At 40.6% G+C, this 17,497-nt stretch overlaps 1 protein-coding gene across 3 annotated transcripts in view; it reads left to right on the top strand.

Moving 5' to 3' along the window:
* LOC138372059 (zinc finger protein 665-like) overlaps positions 1-17,270 on the top strand; it is a 31,996-nt gene extending 14,726 nt beyond the window's left edge. For 2 of the 3 annotated variants that reach the window (XR_011230669.1, XM_069337242.1), the window contains exon 2: positions 16,934-17,270. The gene's annotated coding sequence lies outside the window, so the exon portion shown is untranslated. Of the gene's footprint in view, positions 1-13,312; positions 16,607-16,933 lie in introns of those variants that run through there. The other variant, XR_011230668.1, reaches the window with a different exon arrangement.
* Positions 17,271-17,497: the final 227 nt, after the last annotated feature.

The following is a 17,497-nucleotide window of genomic DNA, read 5'->3' on the forward strand; positions in this document are numbered from 1 at the left end:
TATAATAATGTATGCAGTGAAAGGATTCGCCCAAAGAATGTGTTATGTTTACCATATTTCTCTGGGTTTGAGAATATTGTCAAGGCCTTGAAACTTTTTAATATAGATGTAATGTTTAGCTACGAAAACACTGTTGGTAAGCTATTAGTAAGGAACAGCCCTCGTAGTGATAATTGCGTCATTTATAAAATACCTTGTAAGGAATGTAATAAGTTCTATGTCGGGCAAACATCTAAAGATTTAAAATGTAGAATATCGCAACATAAATACTCTGTAAGACATGGCCAATTGTCTAATGCTTTGTTTGTGCATTTGTCAGAAAAAGATCACCAAATTGATTGGGAGAGTGCTTCTTCAATAACAAATTGTAAAAGCACCTATAACAGAAACATAATTGAATCTGCTTTGATACAGATCACCAAAGAAAGTAATTTGAATATTAGCAGTGGTCTATATAACTTAGATCCATTTCTAATAGATCAGCTAAAGGGCGATTTAAGTAGAATCATTGAAAAACATTTGTCTCACTAATTTATTGTATATATTTACTTCTTTATGTTATAATTACCTATATATTATGCTTGTATGTCTGCTGTATCAGATGGGCCATTGGGCTACATCGGATGTGTCAATTGGGTGCATCTGATGGGCCAATGGGCCGTCTGCGTTGTCCAAGTATTGTACCGCACCTTACTTCACCACTCCTTCCTGCCTATTTATACCCATCACTCGATCTGTAAAATGACCTTCTGAAGATGTATTTAATATACGAAAGTACTTAAGGAAATTTCCTGTTTCATTTTTCCTCCGTGGTCTGACATTGTCATATATATATATATATATATATATATATATATATATATATATATATATATATATATATATATATATATATATATATATATATATATGTCGTACCAAGTAGCCAGAACGCACTTCTCAGCCTACTATGCAAGGCCCGATTTGCCTAATAAGCCAAGTTTTCCTGAATTAATATATTTTCTACTATTTTTTTCTTATGAAATGATAAAGCTACCCATTTCATTATGTATGAGGTCAATTTTATTTTATTGGAGTTAAAATTAACGTAGATATATGACCGAACCTAACCAACCCTACCTAACCTAACCTATCTTTATTGGTTAGGTTAGGTTAGGTAGCTGGAAAAGTTAGGTTAGGTTAGGTTAGGTAGGTTAGGTAGTCGAAAAACAATTAATTCATGAAAACTCGCCTTATTAGGCAAATCGGGCTTTGCATAGTAGGCTGAGAAGTGCGTTCTGGTTACTAGATACGACATATATATATATATATATATATATATATATGTCGTACCTAGTAGCCAGAACGCACTTCTGAGCCTACTATGCACGGCCCGATTTGCCTAATAAGCCAAGTTTTCCTGAATTAATATATTTTCTCTAATTTTTTTCTTATGAAATGATAAAGCTATCCATTTCATTATGTATGAGGTCATTTTTTTTTTATTAGAGTTAAAATTAACGTAGATATATGACCGAACCTAACCAACCCTCCCTAACGTAACCTAACCTATCTTCATAGGTTAGGTTAGGTTAGGTAGCCGAAAAAGTTAGGTTAGGTTAGGTTAGGTAGGTTAGGTAGTCGAAAAACAATTAATTCATGAAAACTTGGCTTATTAGGCAAATCGGGCCTTGCATAGTAGGCTGAGAAGTGCGTTCTGGCTATTAGGTACGACATATATATATATATATATATATATATATTTTAGTATATTTTGGTAGCAGTCTTTCCTGTAGACATATATTATTAAATATGACCGAAAAAGTAAGATTAATAATTCTAACACGAATTTTCTCAATCTTTCGTACATTACGCTTCACTGTTGGAGGTAAATCAAAAATCACTTCTCCAAAATTCATTTTTATTTCTAGTCTGACGCGACACGGGCGCGTTTCGTAAAACTTATTACATTTTCAAAGACTTCACAAATACACAACTGATTAGAACTTACGTCTCTCTGATATTATATCTACATTTGAGTGAGGTGGGAAGGGTGATGTGGCATTAACACAAGACAGAACAGGAGGGGATATTAATAGGGTATTAAAAGTATCAACACAAGACAGAACAGAAACAATGGGTATTGAATAGAAGTGTTTGTAGAAAGCCTATTGGTCCATATTTCTTGATGCTTCTATATTGGAGCGGAGTCTTGAGGTGGGTAGAATATAGTTGTGCAATAATTGGCTGTTGATTGCTGGTGTTGACTTCTTGATGTGTAGTGCCTCGCAAACGTCAAGCCGCCTGCTATCGCTATATCTATCGATGATTTCTGTGTTGTTTACTAGGATTTCTCTGGCGATGGTTTGGTTATGGGAAGAGATTATATGTTCCTTAATGGAGCCCTGTTGCTTATGCATCGTTAAACGCCTAGAAAGAGATGTTGTTGTCTTGCCTATATACTGGGTTTTTTGGAGCTTACAGTCCCCAAGTGGGCATTTGAAGGCATAGACGACGTTAGTCTCTTTTAAAGCGTTCTGTTTTGTGTCTGGAGAGTTTCTCATGAGTAGGCTGGCCGTTTTTCTGGTTTTATAGTAAATCGTCAGTTGTATCCTCTGATTTTTGTCTGTAGGGATAACGTTTCTATTAACAATATCTTTCAGGACCCTTTCCTCCGTTTTATGAGCTGTGGAAAAGAAGTTCCTGTAAAATAGTCTAATAGGGGGTATGGGTGTTGTGTTAGTTGTCTCTTCAGAGGTTGCATGGCTTTTCACTTTCCTTCTTATGATGTCTTCGATGAAACCATTGGAGAAGCCGTTATTGACTAGGACCTGCCTTACCCTACAGAGTTCTTCGTCGACTTGCTTCCATTCTGAGCTGTGGCTGAGAGCACGGTCGACGTATGCGTTAACAACACTCCTCTTGTACCTGTCGGGGCAGTCGCTGTTGGCATTTAGGCACATTCCTATGTTTGTTTCCTTAGTGTAGACTGGCCAATCATTAGCCAGATACCCACACCCACGTACAGACTGGCGAAGCGACTCAACGGCCTGCTGACTCCTTATGTTCCTTGCGCCTTCAGCCTGAAGTCTCCAAAGGAATTTGTGGACTTACTGCGGGGCACACGGGCCACAGGGATAAGAGCCTCGTTGGACGTAGAATCGCTGTTTACCAACGTACCTGTGGACGAGACAATCGGAATGATAGCCGACAGAGTGTATCGTGATCCAGCCTGTACTCCTCTTGACATGCCAGAAAGTATTCTGAGGAAACTACTCCAAGCTTGTTCTAAAGAGGCACCCTTCGTGAGCCCGGATGGGCACATGTATAAGCAAGTAGATGGGGTCGCCATGGGTTCTCCCCTAGGTGTCCTGTTTGCAAACTTCTACATGGGTACCATCGAGCAAAAAGTCTTAGTCGACATGAACTTGAAACCGGCCATATACTGCAGGTATGTTGACGACATTTTTACACAGGTACCTGATGTCAGACATCTGCAGGAGCTGAAGGAGGCATTTGAGCAGAGTTCTGTGCTGCGTTTCACTTACGAGACGGAAAAGGATGGGAAGCTGCCTTTTCTAGATGTAACAGTCATGGAAAAGGGCGGAGGTTTCCACACTGCAGTCTACACTAAGGAAACAAACATAGGAATGTGCCTAAATGCCAACAGCGACTGCCCCGACAGGTACAAGAGGAGTGTTGTTAACGCATACGTCGACCGTGCTCTCAGCCACAGCTCAGAATGGAAGCAAGTCGACGAAGAACTCTGTAGGGTAAGGCAGGTCCTAGTCAATAACGGCTTCTCCAATGGTTTCATCGAAGACATCATAAGAAGGAAAGTGAAAAGCCATGCAACCTCTGAAGAGACAACTAACACAACACCCATACCCCCTATTAGACTATTTTACAGGAACTTCTTTTCCACAGCTCATAAAACGGAGGAAAGGGTCCTGAAAGATATTGTTAATAGAAACGTTATCCCTACAGACAAAAATCAGAGGATACAACTGACGATTTACTATAAAACCAGAAAAACGGCCAGCCTACTCATGAGAAACTCTCCAGACACAAAACAGAACGCTTTAAAAGAGACTAACGTCGTCTATGCCTTCAAATGCCCACTTGGGGACTGTAAGCTCCAAAAAACCCAGTATATAGGCAAGACAACAACATCTCTTTCTAGGCGTTTAACGATGCATAAGCAACAGGGCTCCATTAAGGAACATATAATCTCTTCCCATAACCAAACCATCGCCAGAGAAATCCTAGTAAACAACACAGAAATCATCGATAGATACAGCGATAGCAGGCGGCTTGACGTTTGCGAGGCACTACACATCAAGAAGTCAACACCAGCAATCAACAGCCAATTATTGCACAACTATATTCTACCCACCTCAAGACTCCGCTCCAATATAGAAGCATCAAGAAATATGGACCAATAGGCTTTCTACAAACACTTCTATTCAATACCCATTGTTTCTGTTCTGTCTTGTGTTGATACTTTTAATACCCTATTAATATCCCCTCCTGTTCTGTCTTGTGTTAATGCCACATCACCCTTCCCACCTCACTCAAATGTAGATATAATATCAGAGAGACGTAAGTTCTAATCAGTTGTGTATTTGTGAAGTCTTTGAAAATGTAATAAGTTTTACGAAACGCGCCTGTGTCGCGTCAGACTAGAAATAAAAATTAATTTTGGAGAAATGATTTTTGATTTACCTCCAACAGTGAAGCGTAATGTACGAAAGATTGAGAAAATTCGTGTTAGAATTATTAATCTTACTTTTTCGGTCATATTTAATAATATATATATATATATATATATATATATATATATATATATATATATATATATATATATATATATATATATATATATATATATATATATATATATATGTTTCATTGAATATGACCGCATATTCTGTATTTATTATTTTCTGGTTTAGGGCTTCTATCCCTCTAACTATTTTCTTAGCATCAGGGCTTAATTGAAATAGGAGTTCTCCAAAACTCATTTTCGTACTTTTAAGGTGAAGAAAAGAAGTGATTTACTATAGAGTGTATTACACTTATTTATATAATTTGCACGACGTTTCGAACCTCCATGGTTCATTCTCAGGTGAACAGATCTTACAATACTAGTTGATTTTATACCCGCACTGGGTCAGGTGATAATACAATGAAGGTGAAAATATGGGGGGACACATAAGGGATAAATGTGAGGTGAAACATAGAGGCTGCAGAAGGCTTATTGGCCCATACGAGGCATCTCCTATCTAAACAAAGATTAATCCAGTGTAATTGGCCTGTTATGTTGGACATTGTCTTCTGTGTTGGCATCGATATGTTCTTGTCTTGTCCTTACTCTCATGGTGGGTAGAGTAAATAGTTCCGTGATTTGGGTGTTCATGGTAGGTCGCTCTATTCTTATGTGAATTGCCTCAAGAATTTGTAATCTTCTTGCATCTTGGGTTTTGTCTATTATGCAAGTATTCTTGTTCAACATTTCTCTTGTTAGAGTAATGTCATGGGCTTGTCTCATGTGATTCCTAGGGGCACCAGATTGAAGATGGCATGTCAAACGCCTCGTCAGCTTGGTCGACGTCATACCTATGTACTTACATTGAAGGTTACATCCTTCGTGGGGGCAAGTGTACATGTATACAACGCTTGACTGCTGTAGAGGGTTCTCCGTCGGCTTCGGGCTGTTTTTGATAAGGAGTTCGGAAGTCTTCTTGGTTTTGTAGAATATTATCAGGTTTATGTTTTGGTTAGGGGTAGTGCTTTTTACTCCTTTACGGATTATTTCTTTCATTATTCTTTCCTCTTTTATATGTTCACTGTGCATGGTTGATTTGTAATATAATTTTATTGGGGGTGTTGTGGTTTCTGTTCTAGGTTCTGAATTATACCAACGGTCCAAGTGTCTTCTTATAGCAGCGTTTATTTCTGCGTTGCTATATCCGTTGTTCACCAATACCTGAGTTACTCTTTCAAACTCTCTACTCACGTTGCTCCATTCAGAGCAGTGGGTAAGCGCTCGACGAATATAAGCATTGAGAACACTGGCTTTGTATCTTTGGGGGCACTCACTTCTACCGTTCAGGCATAATCCTATGTTGGTGGGCTTGGTATATACGTTGGTGCTTAAAGAGGTTCCTGTTTTTGTTATTAGTACATCCAGGAATGGCAGACTGTTATTTTCACTATTTTCATGTGTAAATCGGAGTACTGACTCTCTCTCTAGGTGTCTTTTTAGGTCAATTAGTTCATCTGAGTCTTTTACTATTGCGAATATGTCATCTACATAACGGCAGTATACAGTTGGTTTTTGTCTGCTACTGAAGACCCTGTCTTCGATGGTTCCCATATAAAAATTAGCAAATAAAACTCCTAAGGGGGAGCCCATTGCTACTCCGTCTATTTGTAAATACATGTCTCCTTGTGGACTGATGAAAGGGGCTTCCTTTGTACATGCTTCGAGAAGACTTTTCAAGTGTGGCTCAGGTATGTCTAATTTGGGGGTGCTCTCGTCTCTGTATACTCTGTCCAGTATCATTCCTATTGTTGTGTCGACTGGGACGTTGGTAAATAGGGATTCAACGTCCAGGGAAGCGATGATTCCATCGGGCTGGGTAGATTTGATCAATTCTAGGAAATCTGCTGATGATTGTAGACTAAACTTACTTGGAGTGTATGGAGTTAGGAGTTCATTGAGTTTCTTTGCCAGGTGATAAGTTGGGGTTGGTATTTGGCTGATTATAGGGCGTAGTGGGTTACCTGGTTTATGCGTCTTAACAGAGACGAGAGCACCCCCAAATTAGACATACCTGAGCCACACTTGAAAAGTCTTCTCGAAGCATGTACAAAGGAAGCCCCTTTCATCAGTCCACAAGGAGACATGTATTTACAAATAGACGGAGTAGCAATGGGCTCCCCCTTAGGAGTTTTATTTGCTAATTTTTATATGGGAACCATCGAAGACAGGGTCTTCAGTAGCAGACAAAAACCAACTGTATACTGCCGTTATGTAGATGACATATTCGCAATAGTAAAAGACTCAGATGAACTAATTGACCTAAAAAGACACCTAGAGAGAGAGTCAGTACTCCGATTTACACATGAAAATAGTGAAAATAACAGTCTGCCATTCCTGGATGTACTAATAACAAAAACAGGAACCTCTTTAAGCACCAACGTATATACCAAGCCCACCAACATAGGATTATGCCTGAACGGTAGAAGTGAGTGCCCCCAAAGATACAAAGCCAGTGTTCTCAATGCTTATATTCGTCGAGCGCTTACCCACTGCTCTGAATGGAGCAACGTGAGTAGAGAGTTTGAAAGAGTAACTCAGGTATTGGTGAACAACGGATATAGCAACGCAGAAATAAACGCTGCTATAAGAAGACACTTGGACCGTTGGTATAATTCAGAACCTAGAACAGAAACCACAACACCCCCAATAAAATTATATTACAAATCAACCATGCACAGTGAACATATAAAAGAGGAAAGAATAATGAAAGAAATAATCCGTAAAGGAGTAAAAAGCACTACCCCTAACCAAAACATAAACCTGATAATATTCTACAAAACCAAGAAGACTTCCGAACTCCTTATCAAAAACAGCCCGAAGCCGACGGAGAACCCTCTACAGCAGTCAAGCGTTGTATACATGTACACTTGCCCCCACGAAGGATGTAACCTTCAATGTAAGTACATAGGTATGACGTCGACCAAGCTGACGAGGCGTTTGACATGCCATCTTCAATCTGGTGCCCCTAGGAATCACATGAGACAAGCCCATGACATTACTCTAACAAGAGAAATGTTGAACAAGAATACTTGCATAATAGACAAAACCCAAGATGCAAGAAGATTACAAATTCTTGAGGCAATTCACATAAGAATAGAGCGACCTACCATGAACACCCAAATCACGGAACTATTTACTCTACCCACCATGAGAGTAAGGACAAGACAAGAACATATCGATGCCAACACAGAAGACAATGTCCAACATAACAGGCCAATTACACTGGATTAATCTTTGTTTAGATAGGAGATGCCTCGTATGGGCCAATAAGCCTTCTGCAGCCTCTATGTTTCACCTCACATTTATCCCTTATGTATCCCCCCATGTTTTCACCTTCATTGTATTATCACCTGACCCAGTGCGGGTATAAAATCAACTAGTATTGTAAGATCTGTTCACCTGAGAATGAACCATGGAGGTTCGAAACGTCGTGCAAATTATATAAATAAGTGTAATACACTCTATAGTAAATCACTTCTTTTCTTCACCTTAAAAGTACGAAAATGAGTTTTGGAGAACTCCTATTTCAATTAAGCCCTGATGCTAAGAAAATAGTTAGAGGGATAGAAGCCCTAAACCAGAAAATAATAAATACAGAATATGCGGTCATATTCAATGAAACATGTTTGAAAGAAAACCTGCTGCCAGTATACACCAATATATATATATATATATATATATATATATATATATATATATATATATATATATATATATATATATATATATGTCGTACCTAGTAGCCGGAACGCACTTCTCAGCCAACTATGCAAGGCCCGATTTGCCTAATAAGCCAAGTTTTCATGAATTAATTGTTTTTCGACTACCTAACCTTCCTAACCTAACCTAACCTAACTTTTTCGGCTACCTAACCTAACCTAACCTATAAAGATAGGTTAGGTTAGGTTAGGTAGGGTTGGTTAGGTTCGGCCATATATCTACGTTAATTTAAACTTCAATAAAAAAAAAATTGACCTCATACATAATCAAATGGGTAGCTTTATCATTTCATAAGAAAAAAAATTAGAGAAATTATATTAATTCAGGAAAACTTGGCTTATTAGGCAAATCGGGCCTTGCATAGTAGGCCGAGAAGTGCATTCTGGCTACTAGGTACGACATATATATATATATATATATATAAATGTAGATATATAGGGATTGCCTCAATAGATTGCCACAAGGATAGTAAACATATCCTTGAAACCCAAGGCCATTCAATGCTCCAGATTGATATGTTACTCGACCTCCCTCGTGGTCATCCTGGCCAGTCTCTTTGCGTAATGAAGATCACTTTTGATAGTAGGTCCCTTCCGTCTTCTGTAATTCTTGCTGGTGCCAGATGCTCCTGAAGGAGCATCTGTTCTCCTCCCCTCTGCAATAGGTGCTGGAAATTTGGGCATGGTCCCTTCAAATGCACAAGTGCCGTGTCTCTATGCCCCTTGTGTGGATACTCAGGTCATTATAAGACAGTGCTTTTCTTCCCAAGCTCACTGCATCAATTGCAGTGATGCCCACCTTACCTTCTCTCGCACATGTGTGCAATACAAATTTGAGGAAGCCATCCTCAATTTGAAACATCAGAATCATTTATCGTTTCTTGAGGTGAGACGCCAAGTACGCCATCTTTTATCTTCCTCTGGCATGTCTAATACTTGTATATTGCGTTCCACTTGTCGCCCTCTCCCACTCCCTATCTCAGTTTTGCAACCGTTTCCAGGCCATGGACCTGGACACCACCACCACCTCACCTGCTCTACTGAATTCTGGGCCAAAGGGTCTTCCTCCTAGTTCTCTGTCTGGTGTCTCCCTTCCCTTTCTCCCTTCCTTCCTTCCCAGTCTTCCCTGTCTCCTGTGCCCTCTTTTCCTTCTCGGCCCTCCCCTCTTGTATTTTGGCCCTCCACACCGCCTGTCCATCCAGGTCATTGTCCCTCCTCCCAGCAATCTTCATATTAAGAACATAAGAACATAGGCAACTGCAGAAGGCCTATTGGCCCAAACGAGGCAGCTCCTATCTATAACCACCCAATCCCACTCATATACTTGTCCAACCCGTGCTTGAAACAATCGAGGGACCACACATCCACCACATTACACGGCAATTGGTTCCACAAATCAACAACCTTGTTACTGAACCAGTATTTACCCAAGTCTGTCCTAAATCTAAACTTAATCAAATTTATACCCATTGTTTCGTGTTCTGTCTTGTGTTGATATTTTTAATACCCTATTAATATCCCCCCCTGTTATGTCCATTCATCTACTTGATAACCTCTATCATGTCACCCCTCACTCTTCGCCTTTCCAGTGAATGCAACTTAAGCTTTGTTAATCTTTCTTCATATGAAAAATTTCTAATTTGGGGAATTAACTTAGTCATCCTACGTTGGACACATTCAAGTGAATTTATATCCATTCTATAATACGGCGACCAAAACTGAACTGCATAATCTAAATGGGGCCTAACTAGAGCAAGATATAGCTTAAGAACCACACCAGGTGTCTTGTTACTAACGCTTCGATTAATAAATCCCAGTGTCCTATTCGCCTTATTACGAACATTCATGCATTGATCCTTTTGTTTTAAATTCTTACTGATCATAACTCCCAGATCCCTTTCGCAATCCGACTTTGCAATCTCAACACCATCTAGCTTGTAACTCTATCATCATTACCTAGCCTCAGAACTTTACATTTATCAGCATTAAACTGCATTTGCCAATCCTTTGACCATTTCAGAACCCTATCTAGATCAACTTGAAGTGATAGTGAGTCCTCCTCCGAATTAATTTCCCTACAGATTTTCGTATCATCAGCAAATTTGCAAATGTTGCTACTCAAACCTGAATCTAAATCATTTATATATATTATAAACAACAGAGGTCCAAGGACAGAGCCCTGAGGTACTCCACTAACAACATTATCCCACTCTGACTTAACCCCATTTATACTAACTCTCTGTTTCCTATGGAATAGCCATGACCTAATCCAACTTAATATAGCACCCCCAATACCATGAGCTTCTATTTTTTAATTAGTCTTTCATGTGGCACTGTATCAAAAGCTTTGCTAAAGTCAAGGTACACAACATCACAATCCTTACCACTATCAACTGCCTCAACTATGCTGGAATAAAAAGTTAGCAAATTTGTTAAACATGAACGGCCATTTGTAAAACCATGTTGCGACTCATTTATTAATTTATGTTTTTCAAGATGGAGATGAATTGTATTTGCACTTATTGATTCAAGTAACTTTCCCACAATAGACGTTAGGCTAATTGGCCGATAGTTTGATGCAAGTGATCTATCTCCTTTCTTAAAAATTGGTACCACATTAGCTACCTTCCATGACTGGCACTCTGCCTGATTCTATTGATTTATTAAATATGGTAGACAGTGGCTCAGAAAGCTCCTCTTTGCATTCTTTAAGCACCCTGGCAAACACTTCATCCGGCCCTGGGAATTTGTTTGGTTTTAGTTTTTCTAATTGTTTAAGAACATCCTCCCTGGTAACTGCTAAACTAATCAACCTGTCCTCATCCCCACCCACATAGACTTGTTCGGCTGAAGGCATATTGTTAAGTTCTTCTTTAGTAAATACAGATATAAAATATTTGTTAAAAATACTACTCATCTCCTTGTCATTATCCGTTATATGACCTGTCTCAGATTTTAATGGACCTATCCTTTCCCTAGTCTTAGTTCGATATAACTGAAAAAACCCTTTAGGATTTGACTTTGCTTGCTCTGCTATGCGAACTTCATAGTTTCTTTTTGCTTTCCTAATCTCTTTTTTAACATTTCTAACCAGTTGTATGAATTCCTGTTCTAAACTGACTTCCCCATTCTTAATCCTTTTGTACCAAGCTCTCTTTTTCCCTATAAGGTTCTTTAAATTATTTGTTATCCACTTTGGGTCATTAGTATTCGATCTATTCAATTTGTATGGTATACTACGTTCCTGTGCTTTGTTTAGAATATTCTTAAATAAGTTATATATTTTATTACAAGAGTTATTACATTCTTGTACAGCCACTAGTACACGTAGCGTTTCGGGCAAGTCCTTAATCCTATGGTCCCTGGAATACGATCCCCTGCCGCGAAGAATCGTTTTTTCATCCAAGTACACATTTTACTTTTGCGTTAAACAGAGGCTACAGTTAAGGAATTGCGCCCAGTAAATCCTCCCCGGCCAGGATACGAACCCATGACATAGCGCTCGCGGAACGCCAAGCGAGTGTCTTACCACTACACCACGGAGACTGCTAAATATTATATTAAATCCACATCGAAATCCCCTTTTACGTCACCTATCGCTGGGTTCATGTCTTGCTCCAAGGCCGGCCCACACACCATACCCAAGACTTTCCAATCTATTTGACCCCAAAAAAATTCTTAGGCTATTAAAATCAGCTTTTCGAAAATCTGGCACTTTAACAGAATTTTCTCCTACAGGTCTATTCCATTCTATGCTAAATCTGATTACTTTGTGATCACTGTTCCCTAGCTCACTCCCTATTTCGATGTCATTAATTTGTGTTTCCCTGTTAGTTAACACTAAATCTAAAATATTATTTTCCTGCGTTGGTTCCTTAATGTTTTGCGTAAGAAAGTAATTGTCAATTAATTCTAGAAAATCTTCTGCTTCACTATTCCCTGTTTTGTTCACCCAGTTTATTCCACTAAAATTAAAGTCACCCATGACATAAATACTGTTAGATCTAGATGCTCTAGATATTTCATCCCATAGATGCTTTGCTTCCATTCTGTCTAAATTTGGTGGCCTATATATAACTCCTTTTATAATATTATTTGCTTTTTCGTTTAATTCTATCCAAATAGTTTCTGTGTGTGGCTCAGTTTTGATTCCCTCTTTGAGACTACATTTCAAATTGTCCCTAACATATATGGCTACTCCCCCTCCTCGTCTAATATATCTATCTGTGTGAAATAGTTTAAATCCATTTATTTGATATTCAGCTAATAGTTCTCTATTTTCTACATTCATCCACGTTTCGGTAAGTGCAATAATATCCATTTTTTCTGTGCAGACAAGAGCATTTAATTCGTTAATTTTATTTCTTAGACTTATGCTGTTAGTGTAATATACCCTAAGTGAATTGTTATTTTGAGGCCCTTTTCTTTCCCTGATCATTTTGCCAATTCTTTTCTCCCACGAACACATACTTTTATTACCTCCTTCCTCCAAATCAATTCCCATACCACTGTCTACTAACAGTTTAAACCCAAACAAACACCTCTAACCACTGGTTCCAACGAGTTCGCAACAGCAACAACCCCAGCCCTCGATAGATGCACCCCATCACGAGCATACATTTCATTTCTTCCATAGAAGTGTTCCCAGTTGTCTATGAAAGATATTGCATTTGATTTGCAATATCTTTCCAGCCGGCAATTGACACCAAGTGCCCTCGACATCCATTCATTTCCCACTCCCTTTCTTAGAAGAATGCCACATAAGATCAGGATTCCTCCCTTGCTCCTAACTAATTCTATGGCTGTCCTGAATCTCTGTATTAGTTCCTCACTCCTAACTCGCCCAACATCATTACCCCCTGCACTAATACAAATAATGGGTTTGTTCCCATTTCCCGTCATAATATCATTCATGTTTCCAACAATATCGGCAATTCCATCTCCCGGATAGCCAACTCTTAATCTGTTCCCCCTATCTCTGGCACAAAACGTTCTGTCTAAATACCTCACCTGGGAATCTCCCACAACCAAAATTCGCTTCGGTACCTCCTTAACTTTCTGAGCAGCCTGAGAGGCCTGCGCTCCGCCGCTCCTCGCTGGTTTCCATTCCGAGTGAACTGCAGGCTCACCACAGCACTCATCCTCCAACACGGCAAATGAGTTTTCTGTCCTTAGGGCGTCTGTAGGTGGCCTTGTCAAGGTCTTCTTAATTAAGACCCCTGTCCTTCACGACTCCCCACGATGAGGTCCCGTCAACACTGGTCTCCTCCTTTGTTTCCTCCCGAAGTCTCAGCCGTTGTACCTCCTCCCGCAGGGAATCTATCTCTGCTCTCAGAGCTCCAACCAGACTCACCAAAGCCTTCACTAATCCTTCCATTATTGCAATAATAATGTTACAACAATCGGAGCTCCAGCTAACACAACCTCTCACTGTGACTGCACCTGACTGACTTGTGACTGCACCTGACTGACTTTATTGACTGCTCCTTTTCTCCTTCTCCTGTTGAGACTGCAATGGCTGTCGCCCAGTACGATGCTGCTGGCACACCTGTCTATATCAGAAACATAAGCCTTGCTCCTCTACTTCCTCACCAGCAGGTAAGAAGGCATCAATCTCTTCCTCACCTTCCGACTCCGACTCTATCCCTGAATCCCCCTCCCATTTCGGTGGTTAAGTCCTCTGTCCCAAATATGGAAATTCCCTTGGCCCTCAATTCTCTCTTGGATGCTGCCCTTGATGAGGTGCGCTCCCCTGTTTCTGCCCCTCCTCTCCCTGATTGCCTTGACCGCACCTCTCCAATGCTGCTCTGGACCCAGTCAGTCCACCTCTGGTTCATCCTACCACTACCTTGACTCCATTGTTCTTGCTAGATTTACCTGTTCTTGCTAGATTTACTTGTTCTTGCTAGATTTATCTATGCCCCATAACCCCAATTTCACTGATCCTGATCCTGATCTTAGTATACTGTTTTAATTTGTCTTTGTCCCATGTTCTCTATTTCTATTCTCTCTATTTTTGACAATGTTTATTCTTCATTTGAATATTCGTGTATTTTATGCCAACTTATATGAATTCCAGCTTCGGATATCACAGTTTTCACTGCTTTGTGTCTGTCTCCAGGAGCCAGACACAACTGGTAAGCCATGATCACTACCTTCTTCACCTTATCGTAATCACTGGAGTCATCAAGGGACAACGTGGAGTTGATAATTTGGGCCTTCCCAGTCAAGACGGACTGTATCATGATGGCCCAATTCTCCTCTGGCCAATCCAAAGAGGCAGCAACTTTCTCGAAGGCTGCGAAGAACTTCAAAACTTCCTTTTCGTTGAATTTAGGGACCATCTTTATATTCCTTACCAGATCAAAACTACTTGTTAACGTTGTTTTCCTCTGACCACCTAATCGCAATACTTCTAACTCGTGTAGTCTTTCCTTCTCCCTTTCTTGCCTTTCTTTTTCCTTTTCTTCTAATTCCAACCGTTTCATTTCCATTTCCTTTTCTTTCATTTCTCGTTCTTTCTCTATTTCCTTTTCTTTCATTGTCATTTCCTTCTCTTTAATTTCCTGTTCTATTTCTAATTCTTCCACTCTATCTCACGATTTATTTCTAAGGCTCGCATTTTGACAGAAAACTTATATTCAGTTTATCCTTGTTCAGAAAGTCCTAAACATAGTCCAGATCCTCAATGGTCACTTTCTCCGAAATTGTCACTTAAGTGGTGCACGAACACTTAACACACTGCTTCACTTGAGCACCTAACACACCGAGCACTGTACTTCACCAATACTGCACTTAATCGCACCGAGCACCAAACTCGCCAATACTGCACTTAATCACACAGAGAACCGCACTTGCCAATATTGCACTTAATCACACTGCACTGAACAGGATGTATAACATCCTAATAATTACAAACAGGGGAATTATTCACAGGAGATTGCACTACGTCACCATCCCTGTCAAACATGCTTGACAAGGGGTCGGATCCCGCAGGGGATGCAAATTATGTTACTACTGGGCCCTACTGGGACGCAACCGGGTTCTTTTCTGATGGTATTAGTTTTTTGGGCATCCAGCCCCAAGTTAGTAGAGGCTTTGAAGGGGTGAGCTCCATAACGCAAGTAAAATCAATGGGGAGGTACATTAAATACACAAGTATACTTAATTATATATGTTCCTTTCCCACCACCATATGTAAATTAAAGTCACAAAAGGGAATTATTACAACACAGTATTTACATCTTAGTCTTCCTCTGAAGACACTGGATACTTGGCGATGCTCACTCTGGGTAGCCTTTCCTGGTTTTCTCTTCCGTGGCCCAGAACCCACCATGAATCTACCCTGGCCACAGGCCAGCCAAATTACAATCCCACTGGGTGCCTCGTCGTGATGGCCTACAACCACAGTCCAGCCTGTAGCTGGCAGGTACTAGTCATCCTCGCTGTTAGGCCACTCCATGACTAATACTAAGGTTGCGAGCCCTAGGCAGGAGCCTCGTGTGACTCACTGGTCACTCTCCTCGGTCGGCACCGCAGTGGGTGGTCTCTTCCACCAGCCAGCCCCGGAGACGGCGAATCCTGTCACTGCCACTCCTCAGGCAGGTTATCACGCACTCAGCAGAGTTCGTCCGGGGATGGCTCACAGCTTCTACAAAGCAGACTGGTGAAGAGACCTTGGCTGCCTTGGGTAGACTGATTCAATGTACCTCACAGCCTTCCTAGGTTGACTCTGAAAGCAGACACATCATCAGTACTGGGGACACTACATGGGATCACTAGGAAACATCACTTACTAGCTTAGACACAAACGTCCACTTATTCGCTCCATAGATGGCGATCACTGTCTAAGCGCCACCTCACCAGAGTTCAGCAGCGGCTACGTCACGAGCCGACTAGGACAGGCATCCAGCACTTATTGCCGGTATCTCTCATCATCACTAGATGGCGTTGTCCATGTGGGATTTTCGGGAGCGGACTCACAGATGGCGTGGACTTCACAGCTTCTGGCTCGGGCGAGGAATTTTGGTTCATAGCACACGCGCCCAAAGTCCATGCTTTGAGCACACTATACAGTAATGTAAGTTTGCCTCGGGTAATAAAAACAGTGATCATCATTACCCGGTTTCAGGGGATGGACGGTGTTTCAGGCCATCCTCCAAAGGTTTTACAATGTCAACAAGAAAACAGTCAATTTAAAGTAGTCTCTCCTACCCTACCAGAGGCTCCAAAACAGAAAATGGGACAGTACATCACTTTCTTGAGTCGCTTTCATTTTCTCGTAAATATTTTGGCCTTGTGTGATGCATATGAGCAAAAAGTGATGCTCTTTATCAGAGGACAGATTAGGTATTTACTCGGAGTAGAGAGAATATTATAGAGAATCTTTTTTTTCTCTCTTTGGCAGGAACACCACTTGAATATGGCATTGCTTGTGTGGGTGTGGCGGCGAAGTGATCTGGCCGCAGCGGTGCGACCCATCGTGGCTGTACTGATTTACGTCCTGGATGATTCCGGAAGCGCCTTAGTCGGACCTTAGGATGCATCTTAGCCCGGACACAAGTTCGAGCCCTCATTACGGCCTTTGTGGATTTGTTCATTAAATGTATCATGATATTGTGATTTCTGTATCACAAGTAATGTTCTTTTCCTTAAGAATGTATTCCATGATTTGTATACAGATAAAGGTTTGATTGATAACAGTTGTGTACCTCAACTTGTCTTGATAATAAACAATAAAAGTATATTTTAGTTTAAAAACTTATTATTGCTGTCAAGTTTCATAATTTCTGGAGTGCAAGACGACTGGTATTGCCCCTTTTAACCCTTCCGTGGTGCCTCCTTGCCGTGGTGAGGGGGCTCACGTACACCGCCCTGTGACCGGTGTATGTTGCCTTTGCCCCCTCTCCTGCCCCTTTTTGGGTGGTGGAAGTGCTGAAGGGCACCACGTAGGGGCCTTATGAGCCATCGG

Source organism: Procambarus clarkii, chromosome 37, assembly GCF_040958095.1.
Source record: "Procambarus clarkii isolate CNS0578487 chromosome 37, FALCON_Pclarkii_2.0, whole genome shotgun sequence".
Taxonomy (NCBI): domain Eukaryota; kingdom Metazoa; phylum Arthropoda; class Malacostraca; order Decapoda; family Cambaridae; genus Procambarus; species Procambarus clarkii.